The sequence below is a fragment of the Cervus canadensis genome, chromosome 5, assembly GCF_019320065.1.
Source record: "Cervus canadensis isolate Bull #8, Minnesota chromosome 5, ASM1932006v1, whole genome shotgun sequence".
Classification (NCBI taxonomy): domain Eukaryota; kingdom Metazoa; phylum Chordata; class Mammalia; order Artiodactyla; family Cervidae; genus Cervus; species Cervus canadensis.
This window is the reverse complement of record NC_057390.1, coordinates 91388925-91394846: the sequence shown is the minus strand read 5'-3', so window position 1 is coordinate 91394846 and position 5922 is coordinate 91388925. Positions and strand designations below refer to the sequence as shown.

Sequence of the window (5922 nt, the reverse complement as noted above, 5' to 3'; positions counted from 1 at the left end):
TGTGTGTATATGGTATGAGTGTGTGTGGTGTGAGTGTGTGTACATAGTATGTGTGGTATGTGTGTGTGGTGCGAGTGAGTGTGGCGTATGTAATATATGGTATATGAGTGTGTGTGGTGTGACAGCGTGGTGTGTGTGTGGTGTGTGGTAGTATGTGGTATATGGTGTGAGTGTGTGGTGTGTGTGTATGTGTGTAGTGTGTGTGTGGTGTGAGTATGTATGGTGAGTATAATATGCAGTGTATCATGTGAGTGTGTGTGTTGTGTGGTATGAATGCGTATTGTGTATGTGGTGTGTGTGTGATGTTTGTGCATGGTGTGTGTGGTGTGAGTCTCTGGTATGTGTGTGTGATAAGAGTGTGTGTGGTGTACTCAGTGTGTGTGGTGCGTGTGGTGTGTACGTGTGTGTGAGGGAGCGTTTACCCCATGAGCCGCCTGCCCCTGCCCATCCCCGCTCCCCCCGGGCAGGGCACACATCCTCACACACCTGTGCTCGGGGCACAGCGAGCCTGGCGGCGTCTGCTCTCGAAGGAGGCCATGAGGGTCTCTAAGCAGCCCCTTCCCTACCGCCGAACAGCTGGCCACCATCTTGGCACACATTTGCCTGTCACATCTGATTTGCAAAGTCATGTCTGTAACAGACCCACAGGAGCGTCCAGTTGGGGCTTTTTCAGGTCAAGGAGTATTTTCCAGAGTCTCTAGTTCTTCAGAGGAAAAAAAAATGTGAACAGCCCTCCTTCTCCATTGCGAAGCTGACACTCTCAGCCTTGGAATTGGCCTCCTAGTCACCCTGAGCTAAAGCCTTGAGAATCACCTGAGGTTCTGTCATGATCCCATTTTACAGATGAGGAAATCGAGTCTCAGAGGAGTCCTATCATTTCCCCAAGGTCACATAACGACTAAGAGCAGAGCCAGGATTTGAACATGGCCCCTCTGGCCCCTCAAGTCATCGCTCATTGCCATCATGTCCACAGCCTCCCTGCAGATTCCTGAGCTGAGCTGTCTTTGCTGGTGTGACTCCAGGACCTCCTCCTCCAGGAAGCCTGCCTGAGCTGTCGTGGTCCTCCTTGGCCCTTCGAGCTCTTACCACTGACTAGAGTCTCTGGTTTCCAGTGCATTCTGGGAGGGGCCCACCAGAGCTGAGCAACTTTGATACCCTGAAGGCATTGACTTGGCCAAGGTGCTTCCACTGCCTGGAGCAGAAGCCCAGGAGGATGCAGGCTAAGCAGGTTCCTTTCCTGCAGGAACCCCCAGAGCCCTTAATGGGTACCATGCACCATGCTCCAGGAAGGAGTGATATATGCAGTGTTTCCCAAACACCATTTTTTTTTTTTTTGGCCAGAGCCACATAAGGGTCATTCAGAACTTAGAGTGACAAGGCTGTTTTAGGCAGCTCAAGTTAAGCAGGGTCAGGTGCAGACTGAGAGCAAACCAACTCTGCCACCTATTAGCTGTGTGACCTTAGACAAGTCGCTTTACCTCTCTGAGCCTATTACCCTATACACTTCCACGTGGCTCATCAGGGCCACTCCACCTTCATCCAGGCAGCCATCATCACCCTCTATCCAGCAAAAGCCTCTTCCCAGGCCTCTCTTGCTCTGGTCTGTCTCTCATTCCCGGGTGTGATCTCTAGGCCTGGAGGAGTGAGTTTGCCTTGCTCTGCACTCACAGTAACCCCAATACCAGAGCAAGCCTGGCACAAAATAATGTTTGTTTAATGAGTGAATGGATGGAAGAATGAGTATTCCTATGTGAACGCTCTGAATTTAATATGGGGCAGGCATGGCCTGGCACAGCAGCCCATAGCCACTCCCCTCTCTGACCCCCATCCCTATCCTTTTACATTTCAGTCTGCTTTGAACCTAAAGGAAGCCCAAGTCTCATTCAGCAAACATTTATTCAATTTGAATAATTATATCCTGTTGGGAGTTGGCAGATGGCAAAAGATGACTGGGAGAAACTCTTTGTCTTCTTGTATAAAAAAACAGCCTCTCTCTCTCTAGAGGAGACTACAGGCTCCAAGCCTGGGCTCTGCCCCACCAGTGTTCATGGGCTCCTTGCCTCTACACCACACCACCATGGCAGGACCATAGCACCTGTGCCCATTGCACAGATGAGGAGAGTGAGACTCAGTCCTGGGTTGCCTAGCTCTGCCTCACTCCCTATTTTTGTGTGACACTAAGCTAGTCATTTCACCTCTATGAGCCTCAGTTTCCTCATCTATAAAATGGGGCTAATAATCCCTCCTCTACAGGGTCATGACAATTACATGAGCTAGTAGATGGGAGCAAGAGGTCTGAGGTAAAGCCAGTTTTGTGGCTGTGTATGGTCAGAGGGGCAGAGACACCTGGGAAGTAGTTGCCTCAAAGATGAAGCTCTTGGCTGAGCCTGAGGAATCAACGCACAATGCAGTGGCCAGCATATAACAGGTGATCGATAAAACTTTGGTGGAATGAATGACTACCTTCTGCTGGTGCTGCCAACTGTCCTGGAACATGGACAGAGGCACAGAGCTTGAACCAGGATTCCCTTGGACAGACCCTGAGAACACAGGGGATACAATGGAGCAGGACAGCCAAGACCCATTCTCCAGCCTAGGCCAGGACAGCCTAGACCCATCCTCCACCTTCAGGGGCTCTGTGTGGGCACATGAGCCTTGGTACACATGGCCAAGACAAGAGCCACACAACCAAGATGGCTGCCTAAACACTCAAGATGGCTGCCACACCTGACAATATGGCTTCCACACAGCTGCCCTAAAAACCAGTGTCCACGGGGTACCAAGAGCCCTACTGTGACTGGATTCAAAACAAAAAAAGCATTAATTGTCAAACTGTGACCAGACTCCAAATAGAGTGAGTCAAAACCCAGGGCAGCCTAAACTCTCCCAGGAATAAGATTCCAGTCAGCCCATCCCTGTGCCCCTGAGAATGCTGGGTAATTACTTTTTCCCTTTTGTCTGTTTTCTTTTCACAGAACCACCAAGAAGCAGCCTCAAAAATCAGTTAAAGCTTCCAAAGTGCTTCTTTCCCCAGAAATCTTTTATAAAAGGTGAAAGATTTACAAGACCTGAAGAGCAAACCAAGCAGGATAATTGTTTTTGGAATGACCCCAATATTTTCACCCTGGCGACCCCAGCTGGGCATCTTGCCCCATATTTATGATTCCTGGTCCTCTGCGCACCACCAGGTGACCTTTCTGAGCCCCCTCTGTGAGCCCCCAGTCCCTTATCGGGCCTGTAACTCACCCTGACGCTATCTCTCGGGAGGGTCTTCTGCACTTTAATTTAACTCCCCTCATCGTTATTTCCCGGACTTCAAGGTTTTCTCTTTCGAATTGCCCTTCCCGGGACAAGCATAATCTGTTTGCCATCAAGCCCAATAAATATGTTTGTGCAGGAGATGGAACCATTTGGGGAGAGCGGCTCAGGCCCAGGAAGCCGCCTCTGGCTCTCAGCCCCGTCTGGGCAGCGACGGCTGGTCTGTGTGTCCTCGAGCCTTGGTCCTGGCGGGAGCCAATGCCTCAGTTCTGAGGCCGAGTGGCCAGTTGTAACAAATAAAAATACAAGACACCTGGTTAAATTGGAATTTCAGATAAACAATGAATTTTTTCAGTGTAAGTATGCCCCATTCAATATATGTTTTAAAAAAAATTCTTCACTGTTTATCTGAAATTCCAGTATAACTGGGCATCTTGGGTTTTTTCTGGTTTCAGCTTCTGGGGGCCATCTCACTCACTCCCCCGAATGTAGATTAATACATTGGAGAGTGTTTATTTACCAGTGTTGCCATAACAAAGTACCAGAGACTGGGTGGCTTAAACAAAAGAAATTGTTTTTCTCATACTTTTGGGGGCCGGAAGTGCAAGATCAAGTTAATCAAGTGGGGCTGGTTTCTTACAGTCTCTCTCCTTGGCTTGTAGATGGCCCCCTTCTCCCTGTGTTCTTACGTGGTCATCCCTCTGTGCGTGTCCTAATTTCCTCTGCTGAAACAGTCCTGTTGGATCAGGGCCCACCCTAATGACCTCAGTTCAGTTCAGTCACTCAGTCGTATCCGACACTTTGCAACCCCATGAACCGCAGCACACCAGGCCTCCCTGTCCATCACCAACTCCCGGAGTCCACCCAAACCCATGTCCATTGAGTCAGTGATGCCATCCAACCATCTCATCCTCTGTCATCCCCTTCTCCTCCTGCCCTCAATCTTTCCCAGCGTCAAGGTCTTTTCCAATGAGTTAGCTCTTCACATCAGGTGGCCAAAGTGTTGGAGTTTCAGCTTCAACATCAGTCCTTCCAATGAACACCCAGGACTGATGTCCTTTAGGATGGACTGGTTGGATCTCCTTGCAGTCCAAGGGACTTTTAAGAGTCTTCTCCAACAACACAGTTCAAAAGCATCAATTCTTCAGTGCTCAGCTTTCTCTATAGTCCAACTCTCACATCCATACATGACCACTGGAAAAACCATAGCCTTGATTAGATGGACCTTTGTTGGCAAAGTAATGTCTCTGCTTTTTAATATGCTGTCTAGGTTAGTCATAACTTTCCTTCCACAGAGTAAGCGTCTTTTAATTTCATGGCTGCAGTCACAATCTGCAGTGATTTTGAAGCCCAGAAAAATAAAGTCAGCCACTGTTTCCACTGTTTCCCCATCTATTTGCCATGAAGTGATGGGACCGGATGCCATGATCTTAGTTTTCTGAGTGTTGAGCTTTAGGCCAACTTTTTTGACTCTCCTCTTTCACTTTCATCAAGAGGCTCTTTAGTTCTTCTTCACTTTCTGCCATAAGGGTGGTGTCACCTGCATATCTGAGGTTATTAATATTAATCCTGGCAATCTTGATTCCAGCATGTGCTTCCTCCAGCCCAGCGTTTCTCATGATGTACTCTGCATATAAGTTAAATAAGCAGGGTGACAATATACAGCCTTGATGTACTCCTTTTCCTATATGGAACCAATCTGTTGCTCCATGTCCAGTTCTAACTGATGCTTCCTGACCTGCATACAGGTTTCTCAAGAGGCAGGTCAGGTGGTCTGGTATTCCTGTCTCTTGAAGAATTTTCCCCAGTTTATTGTGATCCACACTGTCAAAGGCTTTGGCATAGTCAATAAAGCAGAAATAAAATAAATAAATAAATAAAGCAGAAATAGATGTTTTTCTGGAACTCTCCCACTTTTTTGATGATCCAGCAGATGTTGGCAATTTGATCTCTGGTTCCTCTGCCTTTTCTAAATCCAACTTGAACATCTGGAAGTTCACAGTTCACGTATTGCTGAAGCCTGGCTTGGAGAATTTTAAGCATTACTTTACTAGCGTGTGAGATGAGTGCAATTGTGTGGTAGTTTGAGCATTCTTTGGCATTGCCTTTCTTTGGGACTGGAATGAAAACTGACCTTTTCCAGTCCTGTGGCCACTGCTGAGTTTTCCAAATTTGCTGGCATATTGAGTGCAGCACTTTCACAGCATCATCTTTCAGGATTTGAAACAGCTCAACTGGAATTCCATCACGTCCACTAGCTTTGTTCGTAGTGATGCTTCCTAAGGCACACTTGACTTCACATTCCAGGATGTCTGGCTCTAGGTGAGTGATCACACCATCATGATTATCTGGGTTGTGAAGATCTTTTTTGTATAGTTCTGTGTAATCTTGCCACCTCTTCTTAATATCTTCTGCTTCTGTTAGGTCCCTTCCATTTCTGTCCTTAATTGTGCCCATCTTTGCATGAAATGTTCCAAATTGTGACTTAATTACCTCTTTGAAGACCCTGCCTCCAAATACATTCACATTCTAAAGTACGAAGGTTGGGCCTTCAGCACATGAATTTTGTAGGGACACATTTCAGTCTACCACAAAGGGTGTTTAACTCCCTCCCACCAAAAATCGCCAGAGTCTGGACTTACTTCAGGGCAGCCCTGGAAGGCA

The 5922-nt window shown here is 47.5% G+C and overlaps 1 non-coding gene across 1 annotated transcript; it reads right to left on the bottom strand.

Annotated features, from left to right (window-relative positions):
- Nucleotides 1–2975: 2975 nt before the first annotated feature.
- Nucleotides 2976–3088, bottom strand: LOC122442825. Its single transcript, XR_006269799.1, has one exon. It is a non-coding gene; the product is annotated as a U5 spliceosomal RNA (small nuclear RNA).
- Between the last annotated feature and the right edge of the window lie 2834 nt (nucleotides 3089–5922).